Source organism: Gossypium arboreum, chromosome 10 (genome assembly GCF_025698485.1).
Source record: "Gossypium arboreum isolate Shixiya-1 chromosome 10, ASM2569848v2, whole genome shotgun sequence".
NCBI lineage: Eukaryota > Viridiplantae > Streptophyta > Magnoliopsida > Malvales > Malvaceae > Gossypium > Gossypium arboreum.
The window spans coordinates 59,306,621-59,320,914 of record NC_069079.1 but is presented as its reverse complement, the minus strand read 5'-3'; the positions used below and the strand labels follow the sequence as shown (position 1 = coordinate 59,320,914).

Here is a 14,294-nt window from a genome sequence, read left to right as displayed (position 1 = left end):
ATATATATAGTGGGTTCGCACACATAGTGCTTAACAATCAACCACGCACACTTAGTGCCATGTACTTTAAACTCGCACACTTAGTGCCATGCATTTCAAGCCCGCACACTTAGTGCCAATCTCACAACCGTGAACACTTATTGCCCGCACACTTAGTGCCGAAAACCAGCCACTCTATACGCTTCACTTCCTTTTTACATTCGACAATTTCATCTCTACATACATATACATTTGTATACATTTCATCTCATTAACCACAATTGCATAGGTATTACGATCATTTAAATCAATACCAACTATATGCTTAATGACTTACCTTGTGTTGGGTAAAATAATTCCAAGTCGGCTACTCGATGACCATCGATTTCCCCTTGTTGGACGCCTCTCCTTTAGGATCTTGAGCTTAAACAAAAAATTAACTCATTCAACCGCTTTGCTACATATATTGGTATTCACATTTTAATGATTTTATGACATACGGAATGGCATGGTAAAATTTTTATCTTGCTACCTTATGTTCTTAGCTATTCGGCTAATAACCTTATGCAATTACCATACTTTCAATAATCCAATCACACATGCATATGTATACTTGGACATTCGGCAATCACCTTTGCTAGTTTTTCCCATTTTTTTTGTCGATTATATATACATAGTCCTAAGGTAATATCACGAATGGGCTTACATATATATGTATATATAGCCGAATATGCAAAGCTTAAACTCAACATCACATAAGCTCCTAAGTGATGGCCGAATATGTATATATATATATATATATATATATCAACTATACTATTACTTTTAATTCATCTAATCGAAAATTTCATCTCATGAACACTTGACCCATTTCTCACAAAATGAAACAACAACTAAAATGAACATCCCATTTTTACCCCATATGGCCGATTGCTTCATTTGTTACCCAACTAACAATTCAACAATTTCAACCTCATTACAACCTCTACCTATCCAATATAACATGAACACAATCCTCCACCCCTAAATTAGATTCGGCAATCACTTAACCCATTTTAACCTCAACTTTCAAGTTAAAAGCAATTAACCACTCACCATATCCTACATTACTATCCATTTTAATGACATTAACACATCTACTAAGAGTTTCAAGCTTCTTGGCCGAATTTCAACCTCAAAATCCTAAGTCTAATCTATAGGATGAGTAGAATTTGAACTAACCATCTCAAACATGCATAGATTTTCAAGAATCATTCAATACATACCTCATTCTAGCCATCTTCCAAGCCAAAATCAAATAACCAAATCTCCCTTCCTTCTCCTCACTCACGGCAATAGCCAAAGAAAAAAGATGAACACTCCTCTTCCTCCTTATTTTATTCATCTTTTCCTTTTAATTCCTTTCTTTAATTTATTTTAATTTACTTACCAATATTAAATAATAAACAACATAAACTTGGAGGAATGGAACCATGCTTGGCCGGCCACTTAACATGAATTGGGCACTTTGACATGCAAACCCAAACTTTCCTATTTTAATACTATTTGGTCCTTACTTATTTACCTATCATAATTTTCTAAGTCTCTCAACTAGATCCTTTCAAGCAAAATTCACATTCCTAAGATAAAATTAAAACACCAAATTTTTATACAAGTACTATCACACATATAAGATATGAAATTAAAATTTTAACTAAATTTTATGACTCGGTTTTGTGGTCCCGAAACCACATTCCGACTAGGGTCAAATTAGGGCTGTCACACCTAGAATGACCTGGCCTTAAAATTTTTTGGCACTTTCTTCATAGGCTTCCCAATCAAGATAGGGTCCAGCTGTCCAAAATATTTTCCTGGAATTTTTCTCTCTTTTCAACCCATATTTTCTCTTACTTCAATGCCCACTTACCTATTTTATTGTGGCATAATTTACTCTGGATTGCTAGGGAAAACACCTATTGGTACTACATCTATTGTGCTTGCACCTTCATTCTTTCCTTGTAATTCTTGAAAAATCTATTCACTAATAAAAAAAATATAACCAGAATTGACAATAACATAAAGTAATTCAAGATGAAAACTGTAAAAACAAAATTAAAGTAAAACAAATAAAGAAAATAGAGATAGGAAAGAGATGTTGAGCTAAAACATCTCTAAGGTCAATGGATTATTTGTCTCGATTTACATGAGCACCCTAGTAGTTCTTTGGCTACTGCTCCATGAGGGTATACTTTGGCTACCTCAAAGGAACCTGACCAGTGGGATTTCTTTTTGCCAGGGAACATTTTCTACCTTGAGCTAAATAGAAAACTTGTTATGCTAGTTCAAATTGTACTGGCATAATTCTCTTATCATGCCAGCGCTTGGTCTTCTCCTTATAAAGTTTAGCATTCTCATATGCTTGTACCCTGAATTCTTTCATTTCATTTAATTCAAGCAATTTTCTATTGCTAGTAGCTTTCCAATCCATGTTCAATTGCTTTATAGCCCAGTAAGCCCTATTCTATAACTAAATCGGCAAATGGCATGGTTTTCCGTAGACGAGCTTGAATGGTGACATTCCTAACGGGGTTTTGTAATAAGTGTGATCTACCCATAAAGCTTCGTCTAGTCTTAAGGATCAATCCTTTCATTTTGGATTAACAACTTTATCCAAAATTTGTTTAATTTCCCTGTTGGAAATTTCAGCTTGCTCGTTCATTTGCAGATGATATGTCATGGCAATATTTTTTTTACTCCATATCTTTGCAGGGCGTTGGCAACTAGCTTGCAATCAAAGTTAGATCCCTCATCACTAATGATGGCTCGAGGCATATCGAATCTTGTGAAGATGTTCTTGTGTAGGAACTTCATCACTAACTTGAAATCATTGGTAGGAAGAGCTATGGCTTCTACCCATTTAGAGACATAATCTCCTACCACAAGTCTGAATAAATTGTCGAACGAAGGTGCAAATGGACACATAAAATCTATCCCCCAAACATCGAACAACTTGATTTCCAAAATATTTTACAGTTGCATTTCGTGTCTCTTTGATAGGTTTCCTATTCTCTGACAATGATCGCATGTCTTACAAAACTCATGGGCGTCTTTGAAAAAATTTGGCCAATAGAACTCAGATTGGAATACCTTTGTTACAGTTCTTACTCCTCCAGAATGCCTTCCATATTGGGCTGAATAAAAATATTGTAATAAAGTTTTCATCTCCTCATCAGGAATACATCCTCAAATTATTTAATCAACACATTGCTTATATAGATAAAACTCATCCAAATAGTAGAATCTTTCATCATTCAAGAATTTCCATTTGCCTTGGCTATTTAGTTCAGGTGTGTAACACCCCTAACCTGTATCTGTCGTCGAAATAGGGTTACGAGGTATTATGGATCAATTCACAGCATATAGCATACATTTATCAATCATAAAGTATTCATTCTCATAAATAATTCATCTCAATCACATTGTCTCTTATAAAGGCCTATGAGGCCTTAAACACGCTTTAGAAGTGGTTCAGGACTAAATCGATATCATATGAAAATTTTGGAAACTTAGAAAAATTTCAAACATACAGGGGTCACACGCCCGTGTGAACAGACCGAGTGCCTCACACGGCTCTAGACACGCTCGTGTCTCAGGCCGTGTGATACCAGGGCATACATACTGACTTAGGTCACACGGCCAACCATACTTCTGTGTGTCTAGCCTGTGTGCCTTTCGAAGAGGCCACACAAGCCCATGTTGTGTACTAGGCCATGCTAAAACTGTAGGGTATAATGACTTATGCAACACGGCCAAGTCATATGCTCGTGTGCTAGGTCGTCTGCCGAAAAGGGGGTATACTGACTTGTACCACACGGCTAGTCAAACGCCCGTGTATGAGACCGTGTGGAGCATGCTGAATTCATTTAAATAACAACACCAGGGGACACATGGCCTTGTAACATGACCGTGTGTCTTACACAGCTGAGACACACGGCCGTGTTTCTGCCCGTGTGGACAAATATAGGCCATTTCGAAGGCCAATTTGCCACCCTTATTCATGCTCACCTAAACAATCAAAATGGTACCATTTCATCATACAATTAGGCAGCCAAAACATTAACCAAATGTACCATTCATACAATATCCATTTCAACCAATTTCAATACTTGATTCAATGCCATTTACTTAATCAAATACTTTATTAACTCAACTTTTAAAATCGTACTTCATCAAAGCATTTCTTAAACATTTAAACTCCACAATTCAATTAACCATGCTCATACCATAAATGTCAAAATAAACCATTTCTATTAGCCAAACATGCATCAATATTAACATCATTTACAAGCCAACTCTCACGGCTATAAACACAACCAAAATACCATATCTAGTCTATACATGCCATCTACCATATATACACAACTCAAAAGTACCAAATAGATATCCGATAGTGCGATGATATTCCCGACGTCTTTCAAATCCGAGCTAGGGTTGATTCAAAATAAAAATAGAATAATAACATGAAGTAAGCTTCATAGCTTAGTAAGCTCGTATGTAAAAAACTTAATTAATCAAATAAATGTAAATCAACCAATTTCACATTAACAACAAACCTTTCTCATGTCTTAAAACATGATTAAAAAGCATCTCATTGAACTTTCTCTATGTAATACTCGAATAGGTTCTGTATGTACCTATATCGCCTCGTAGTAACCTCTTTCTTAACCACATCATTTGTTTACCCGTTGAACCATTCAGAATAGAAATTGGATACTTAATAGTCTCATACGATAAATACCTATACCATGGCCCGTAGCCAAATCAAGGTAACTTATCTGAAAAAAAAAATTATTATGGCATGAAGCCAAATCGATATAACTCGCACCAAAAGTGGTAATATCATGGCCTGAAGCCAACTCAACTTTTCATCTTATAACAAGACAAAAGTATCCAAATCTATTCCTAAAGTTCAATCGGGATTTTGTACCTTCCGTTTCTATCATCGAATGTATTCATAAAGTCATTTTCACAATTCAAACATAATCCATAATCTCATAATCACAATTTATACAATATCAAAGCTTTTAACATACTTTTATAATGAAATTACCACATACGAACTTACCTCGAGTATGAAAACGGTAAAATGAATCAATTACTCGATAATCTTGCCTTTCCCCTGATCTAATTCTAGATTCCTCTTTTCTTGATCTAAATATATTAATCAACCACTCATTCAATTTAGTCCAAAACATACTTTTAGTCCTATTTGCTCTTTAGCCCCTAAACTTTCACATTTAATCAATTTAGTCCCTATTTCACAAATACACAAAATTCATACAATTTAAATAAACCCAAGCTTAGCTGAATTACATATAAGTCCCTAGCGGCACAAAACTTTCATTTATTTCACATTTTAACCACACAATTTGCACATTTCACAAATTAATTCCTTTTTGACATTTTCGTCAAAAATCACTTTACAAAACTAGTAAAACTATCATCAAGCTTTCATATTTCATCTTCAAAAATCAAAGAACACATAAACTCATCAATGAAAACTCTCAAAACCTTTAACAGTTTCAAAATTAAAGGTACGGGCTAGCTAGATTGAGCTGCAACGATTACAAAAAACATAGAAATCATTAAAAACTGAGCTAAAATGACTTACCAATTTAGATATCAAATGGCCAAACCCTAGATAAAATAATATGGATTATTTTATTCTTCTAAATTTGGCTAAGAAGATGAGTATGAAACTTTAATTTGTTTTATTTATTTAACATATGATAATTATTCTAATTACCATAATAACCTTAATAAAAACCATTTAAAACATCCATTAAATGTTCATAAATGTCCACTCATACTATTAATGGTCTAATTACAACATAAGGACCTCTAATTTAATATTCCATAGCTAATTAATACCTTTAACAAATAGTATGTAACTTTTTCATTTTACGCGATTAAGTCCTTTTTATCAAATTAACTATTCAAACGATAAAATTTCTTCACTAACCTTTCAAACATACATACTATCATGCTGTAAACACATAAAATAAGATTAAAATAATTTTCCAACATCAGATTTTTGGTTACGAAACCACTTTTCTGATTTAGCTAAAACCGGGCTGTTACATTTCTCCCCCTTAGGGATTTTCGTCCCCGAAAATCTTACCAGTGAATAGGTTCGGGTACCATTTTCTCATAGCATCCTCGGGTTCCCATGTAGCTTATTCAACCCCGTATCGATGCCATAATACTTTTGCTAATGCAATTCTCTTGTTTCTCAGCTCTTTGATCTGACGAGCTAAAATTCGAATCAGTTCTTCAGCATACGACAAATTGGACTGAATTTCAACTTCAATCTGTGAAATGACATGTGAAGGGTCTCATCGATATCTTCTTAGCATCGATACGTGAAACATATTACGTATTTTCCCTAACTCAGACGATAAAGATAGCCGATGTGCCATTGGCCCAATTCGTTCAGTAATCTCATATGGTCTGATGAATCTCAGACTCAATTTCCCTTCCCGACCAAACCATAATATCTCTTTCCACGGTGACACTTTAAAAACCACTTTATTCTCGATCTGAAACTCAATATTTTTCCATTTCAAATTCGTGTATGATTTCTATTTGATCTAATACTGCTTTTAAACTATCACAATTATTTTCACTTTTTCTTCAGTCTCTCGGATCAAATCAACCCTGTGAATCTTATTCTCGCTAAGCTCAGTCCAGTACAATGGTGTTCTACATTTATGAATGTATAAAACTTCGTACGATGCCATCTTTATACTCGATTGGAAGCTATTATTGTAAGCAAATTCAATCAACGGTAGATATTTCTCCCAGCTACCTTTAAACTCAAGAATACAACAACGCAACATATCATCAAGTAAATGAATAACTCATTCAGATTGACCATTCGTTTGCTGGTGAAATGCAGTGCTAAAATGTAGCTTTGCACCTAAAGCTTCCAACAATTTCTTCCAAAATCGTGAAGTGAATCTTGGATCTCTATTCGAAACAATAGATAAGGGAACACCATGTAATCTCACAATCTCTGAGATATACAACTCAACCAATTTATCAAGAGAGAAATCTGTACGTACTCAAATAAAATGAGTTGATTTCGTCAATCTATCAACAACAACCCAAATCGTATCTTTCTTTCTTGGAGATAAAGGAAAACCTGATACAAAGTCCATTGTTACTCTATCCCACTTCCACTCGGGAATCAAAATAGGTTGTAGCAAACCCGATGGTACCTAATGTTCAGCTTTAACTTGATGACCAATCAAAAATTTCAAAACAAATTCTGAGATATCTCGTTTCATACCGAACCAACGATGTTCACTTTTCCCGAATGATAGTCAATCACTAATTCATAATCTTTTAATAACTCTAACCATCTCTGCTGTCTCAAATTCAAATCTTTTTGAGTCATCAAATATTTCAAACTTTGTGGTCAGTATAATTATGGTATTTCTCACTAAATAAGTAATGACGCTGAATTTTCAATGCGAACACTATCGCGGCTAACTCTAAATCGTGCATCAGATAATTCTTTTCATGTGGCTTCAATTGTCTGGAGGCATAAGCTACAACTTTGCCTTCCTGCATCAAAACGAAAACCAAGCCATTTAACAATGCATCACTAAAAACTAAAAATTCTTTACCCGACTCAAGCTGAACTAACACTAGTGCCTCTGTCAATAATGCTTTCAATTGTTCAAAGCTCTACTGACACTTTTCTGACCACTCAAATTTAACATCTTTTTGAAGTAATCTTGTCAACGGAGTTGCAATCATCGAGAAGCCTTTCAAAAATAGTCTATAATAGCCAGCTAGTCCCAGAAAACTATGGAATTTGGATACATTTCTCGGAGGCTTCCAATCTATAATTGCAAAAATTTTGCTCAGGTCAACTCGACTACCCGTGACTGAAACTATATGTCCCAAAAAACCAACCTCTTGTAGCCAAAACTCACATTTGTTGAATTTTGCAAACAACTGTTTATCTCTCAAAGTTTGTAGCACGAGTCTCAAATGCTCAGCATGCTCAGATTCATCTCGAGAGTAAATTAAAATGTCATCAATAAACACAACTACGAATCAGTCTAAATATGGCCTGAAAATCTAGGTCATCAAGTCCATAAAACAACAGGTGCATTTGTTAGTCCGAAAGGCATAACAAGAAATTCGTAGTGTCTGTACCTTATTTTAAATGCAGTCTTTAGCACATCTGAGTCTTTAATTCACAACTGGTAATAACCCAATCTCAAATCAATTTTTGAAAATATTGTTGCCCCCTTTTAACTAATCAAACAAATCATCTATTCATGGCAAAGGGTATTTATTCTTAATCGTCACTTTGTTGAGCTGTCGGTAGTCTATACACATTCTTATCGTGCAACCTTTCTTTTTCACAAATAACACTAGTGCACCCCAGGGTGAGAAACTCGGTCTAGCAAAACCTTTATCTGTCAACTCTTGCAACTGGCTTTCAATTCTTTTAACTCTTTGGATCCATTCTGTACGAAGCTATCAACATTGGCATTGTTCCCGGTATTAATTCAATACCAAACTCAACCTCTCTAATAGGTGGTAAACCCGGTAACTCTTCGGGAAATACATTTGGATATTTGGACACAACTGGTACTAATTTAATCTTTGTTTTCTCACTTTTGTATCAAGTACATATGCAAGATAAGCTTCACACCCCTTTCTCACAAACTCCTGAGCTAACATAGACGAGATCACAACTGGCAAACTACTTAGATCATCAGATTCAATTCTAAGAGTCTCATTATTCTGACATTTTAGTTCAATTGCCTTTCGTCTACAATTCACTATAGCCTCATGCATTGTTAACTAATCCATACCCAAAATTACATCAAATTCATCGAATGGAAATAACATTAGATTAGCCAGAAAACAGAAAGCCCGTGTAACACCCCAAACCCAGCCCAGACTTTATGGCCGGATCCGACGTGTCACATTAAAGTTTTTAAGAAAACCAATGCCTCTTTCAACGTCCTTCTTAGTGTTTTAAAAGATAGTCTTTGCTAAGTTAATAAAATGAATGGAAGTTGTGCACCAGGTAGGTATCCGAAACGGAGGAGGTGAGCCATGAAGGCTGCTTAAGTACCAATACTCTTGATTGGATCCAATCCTAGACATGCCCACAACCATTGCCACACTTTGGTGCTAGGTTAGGTTTTAAGAAAAACGAGTTGGAATTCATTTAAGTAGATATTTTTGATAAATCGATTAATTGTATCGTTGCGTTTATTTTGAAAACAATTATCATTTTGGAAATGCGCCCTAGGTCTAACTCATATTGTTATCAGAAAAATATAGGGTATAAAATAAAATAATCCCAGAAAAATAATTAAAATGGCCTTATTACAACCCAAAACCAAATAATAATAAGATAAAACTTATAAAGAAATAAATCGGCTACTTGTTATAATTTAAAGAACCAGAAACAGTAGTGTGGCCATCTCCGAGTCCCTCGCAGCTCCAAACCATCTAAGCTTAGGGATTACCTGCACAGTTAGAAACGGGGTGAGTTTATGAAAACTCAGTGTGTAATCCCAATAACAAACAAACAGTGAAAACACAGTGTCAGTATAATCTGGGCCAAAACCCTATTTAGTCTTGGCATATACTGGGCCGAAGCCTTTCGTTTAACGGTTACTAGGCCGAAGCCTTTTCATAAATCATATCACTGGGCCAAAGCCTTATCATAAATCATATCTCTGGGTTGAAGCCTTTACTGTAAATGGTATGGCTCTCAGGCCTATTTCAATATCACATGTAATGTCAATGGATGTATGCAAGCCCATTTGGGGAGACTACTCGACCCACCATCTGCTACTCTCCACCCGTTCCAACCAACACACCATGTGAGGAATAACTCAACCCACCCAACCAACACACCACTGGCAGCATAGCTGCTTTATCATATATCTGGAGGCCAAGCCTTTTTAATAACTGGGGCAAAGCCCTTTTCGGTAAACTGGGGCAAAGCCCTTTTCAATAAACTGGGGCATAAGCCCTTTTTGGTAAACTGGGGTGTAACGCCCCACACTCGAGACCATCACCGGAGTCGAGATTGAGGGGTTACCAAACATAATTTATCAATTTAAGAACTTCAAATCATTTGTTTCTACATTTACAGCTTTCTAGCTACTCGCATCACAGTTACAAGAAAAATTATATCTCGAGTTACGAAACTCGAAATCAAGATCCGTAAATTTTCCCTGAATCTAGACTCATATATCTATTTGCTAATTATTTTCTAGAATTTTTTTATTGGGCCAATTAGTACAGTTTATTAATTAAATTATCCCCTGTTTCAGGGTTTGACTGCTCTGACCTCTATGTATTACGAATCAGATATATCTCTATAAAAAATTTAAATGACTATAAGGTTTATTTCTATTAAAACTAGACTCAACAAGGAATCTGTACATATAAATAACAACTTCTAATTATTTTATTAAAATTTATTATGAATTTTTAAAGTCAGAATAGGGGATCCAGAAATCACTCTGCCCTGTTTAGCAAAAGTTTAAATATCTCATAACATATAATTTATATACCTGTTTTGTTCAATCCATATGAAAATAGACTCATTAAGCTTCAATTTCATAACTTACTCATCATTTATTTCTATTTATACTATTTTTAGTGATTTTTCAAATTCATGTCATTGCTGCAGCAATATTCTTTTTTAAGGCAAGTTTCATCTTTCCATGAATTTTTATGAACTAGATAACCTGTTAAACTTCCATGATATCAAACATGATATAAATTAGCCATCACCATGACTTATCAATATCAAACATTTTCTCAACCAATCATGGCCATATCATAAAATTATTTACACAAAATAGGTATATTGCTATACATGCCATACTTAAGTAGTTGTACAAGCCATTTACCAAGATAAAAGTCCTTTGGATAGTGTGATCGAACTTTCGACCGCCTTGATTCTGAGCAGCTTGTTCAAAACTACAGTGAATGAAAAGGAAGGAGTAAGCATAAATGCTTAGTAAGTTCATATGTAAATAACAAGTAACATAACAATACAAATATACCAAACAACTTTAGCATGGTACCACCAAAACATATATCACATCTTTAAACATCATTCATCATCTTACCACCTTATCGTTGTGGTATCTATTTTGAACCCGAGGGTTAAGAACATACCTGTCCAAAGTGTCCATTTCACAACACTTACCCAAAATGTCACTTATATCTTAAGTGCTCTTCCATTAAACTAGAAATTTCACCCGTTGAACACATCGGAATATAATTCCACTACAGGAAAACAGACTTTTAGCGGCGCTTTTTTTAGCCTTTAGCGGCGCTTTTAGGCGCCACTAAAACTTTTAGCGGCTCTTTCTAAAACGCCGCAAAAAACGCAACTATATGTAACGCCACAAAAATTTGTGGCGTTTATTGGAAAAAAACGGCGCTAAAGGTCAAGGCTTTTAGTGGCGTTTGTGGGAAAAGCGCCGCTAAAGGCAAGGCTTTTAGCGGCGTTTGTGGAAAAGAGCCGCTAAAGGTCAAGGCTTTTAGCGGCGTTTGTGGGAAAAGCGCCGCTAAACGTCAAAGCTTTTTAGCGGCGTTTGTGGTAAAAGCGCCGCTAAACGTCAAAGCTTTTTAGCGGCGTTTGTGGTAAAAGCGCTGCTAAACGTCAAGGCTTTTAGCGGCGCTTTTTTTACAAACGCCGCTAAATTTGGCAGATTTGTAATATTTTTTTTCACCAATATCCAGCCCTTCCTGCATTAAAATCCAACCAAATACAACAAATATAATATAAAATGCAGCCAAAAACAGCAAATTTAACATAAAAAATACAACCAAAAATATTAATTCTAAATGATACTTCAAATTTAACTAAAGATATATGATATAATTAATAATAAAGTATAATTTAAAATATTTTTACAATAATGTTAAACGTGACAAAACTTAAAAACATTCTTACAATAAGAAAACTAATGTCTAAGACGGCGGCTTTTGCGATTGTTGAAACATATGCATCATCTGCTGAAGCTGTAGCTGGAGGTCATCGTACTTTTTGCTCTGTTCTGCTACCATCGCTCGTGCCTCTGCCTCTCTCGCTGCAGCCGCTGCCTCCCTCTCTGCTGCCTCTGCTCTAAGTTGTTGCTGGAGTTCTTCATATTTTCGTTGAACCTCGGCAATTTGCTCAACCGTGTTCGCTTGCATCTGAGCTATCTGGTCTCTTAACCTCTGAACTTCAGCTTGAGCTTGACTTTCGGAAGGCATGTATTCTCGGAGCGGATCCAAATATTGGGTCGGGTAACACGGATCCTTGAAATCGAACCCGACCGTACCTTTCAGATGAAAACTTCAGTGATAATTCATTATCAATGTTCTCAAGATTAACAGAACTATCACTCGAAGCAATCGCTTCATATTCCGCCTTCTTCTCCTTTAGTTTCTCCTAAAAAATCAATTAAAGAGTTAGAAACGAAATATATAATAAAAAGAAATGCAACATAACTTAACATTTTTTAAAACTACTAATGATGAATTGAATTAAACAATTATAATTAAAGATTATAAATATTTAGAATAAATCAAATATTATTAAGTGAATATACCATAATTTCTCCACTTGGATGTCATAGGAGATCCATCTTTCTTCCTATCGTAATCTCAAAAAGTCAAGGCGTCCAACTTTTGTCCGGATTTGACTTCCTACAATATAGTAGAAAGAATATTATTTAATAATCGAAAGTTATTAATATTTGAAAGAATTAATAAATTCATAATACCTCGGCCTCAGCTACAGAAGCAAAACTTCTCGACCCTGCCGTGTGCGTGAATTTTTGTTTTTGCCTGCTACTTGTTCCAACTCGCTCACGGTCCTACATAATAAAATTATTATTACGTATATAGTAAACACTATATATAAGAGTTTGGAAATACGCAATACCTCTCCTTTCTTTGAATTCCAAAATCTAACCGCATCTTCCCATTGATACCTCAGCATTCCTGGCGGAACATTTCTCAGTTTTTCCTCGAGGCTTATGTCTTTCTTAAAATATTGTTTCTTTAAAGTGCTTTTATTGTCTCTCCATCTTTTACCTAATGCCTTCTTGATATAATCATCGGAGACTTCTAAAGCAAATCTCTCCTAAAAAACATAAGTTTAGAATGTAAATATAAATGAAACTTAAACCAAAGTATTATAAATTGCATTCACATTTTGTTACCTTAATATTAGCGAGAGCCGATTTTTGTTGCTATCGGGCATGTGATGCCATGATTCGTAGTTGATGGGCAACATATTTGCATTTCGTGCTAAAATGCCCAAATAGCCGCTAAAAGTCGAGCTTCAGATCCAACAGTGACCATGAGTATTTCTACTTACTTTAACACGCTCAACAGGATCTAAGTCGTATAAATCTCTAAGTAGCGACGTCCTCGAACTCTCTGCGTCCCACCACTTTTAGCTGAAAAATGATATACTATTATTATAGTAAAATTGACAAATAATTCAATAATAAAAGTGAACACATGTAAAATGAACATAATATTACTTTGAAATTCTTCAGCTCATCAAGTGTCTCCGCACATTCAAGATCCAACAACCTGCTCTCGCTGTTCACTATTTCTTTCTTCCGAATTTGGAGTATTCGGACAATACTTAAATCTCGTACTCTTCTTCTACGCATTTTTCCTGCAATACACATAAAATAATTAAAGTTTTAGTAACAAATTACAACAATAGTAGTACATATAAAATAGTTAAATTATATAACATGACAAAGATTAAAATTATAATATTACATATAATTAAAAATTGTAAAATCTTACTACATCATTACTCAGTAAATATCTTCATCCACATCATGTCGAACCCATTGATGTTGTGTATTAGTACTAGGATATTTTCATCTAAGTTTTGTTCTGGAAAAGGTAATGTTTCTGATCTTTCGACGATGTCATCTCTACTTCCATTACCCATGTCAAACAAGTCTCTAGGGGTGTTCCGGAGCACAACATACCAACCCTCATCAGTTGGATCTTTCGAATAAAAAACTTGTTTCACTTGAGAGGAAAATACATATGGCTCGTCCATCAATTGTTGTCCAGTGTGAATCAAGCGAGAGAAATTCACCATTGTAAACCCAAATTGATCTTTTTTAATTCCTCGAGCAGTATTAACATCTGCCCAATCACACCGAAATAAGATAACTTTCCATCTGCCATAGTAATCCAACTCAATAATGTCGGTAAGAAGTCCGTAATACTCCACATTACCCTCAACCGGA

The 14,294-nt window shown here is 35.1% G+C and overlaps 1 long non-coding RNA gene across 1 annotated transcript; it reads right to left on the bottom strand.

The window, feature by feature from the left end:
* Nucleotides 1–12,694: 12,694 nt before the first annotated feature.
* On the bottom strand, nucleotides 12,695–13,152 carry LOC128281655 (uncharacterized). Its single transcript, XR_008271908.1, has 3 exons — nucleotides 12,953–13,152; nucleotides 12,792–12,884; nucleotides 12,695–12,714 (listed from the first exon to the last, which is right to left on the bottom strand). It is a non-coding gene; the product is annotated as an uncharacterized LOC128281655 (long non-coding RNA).
* Between the last annotated feature and the right edge of the window lie 1,142 nt (nucleotides 13,153–14,294).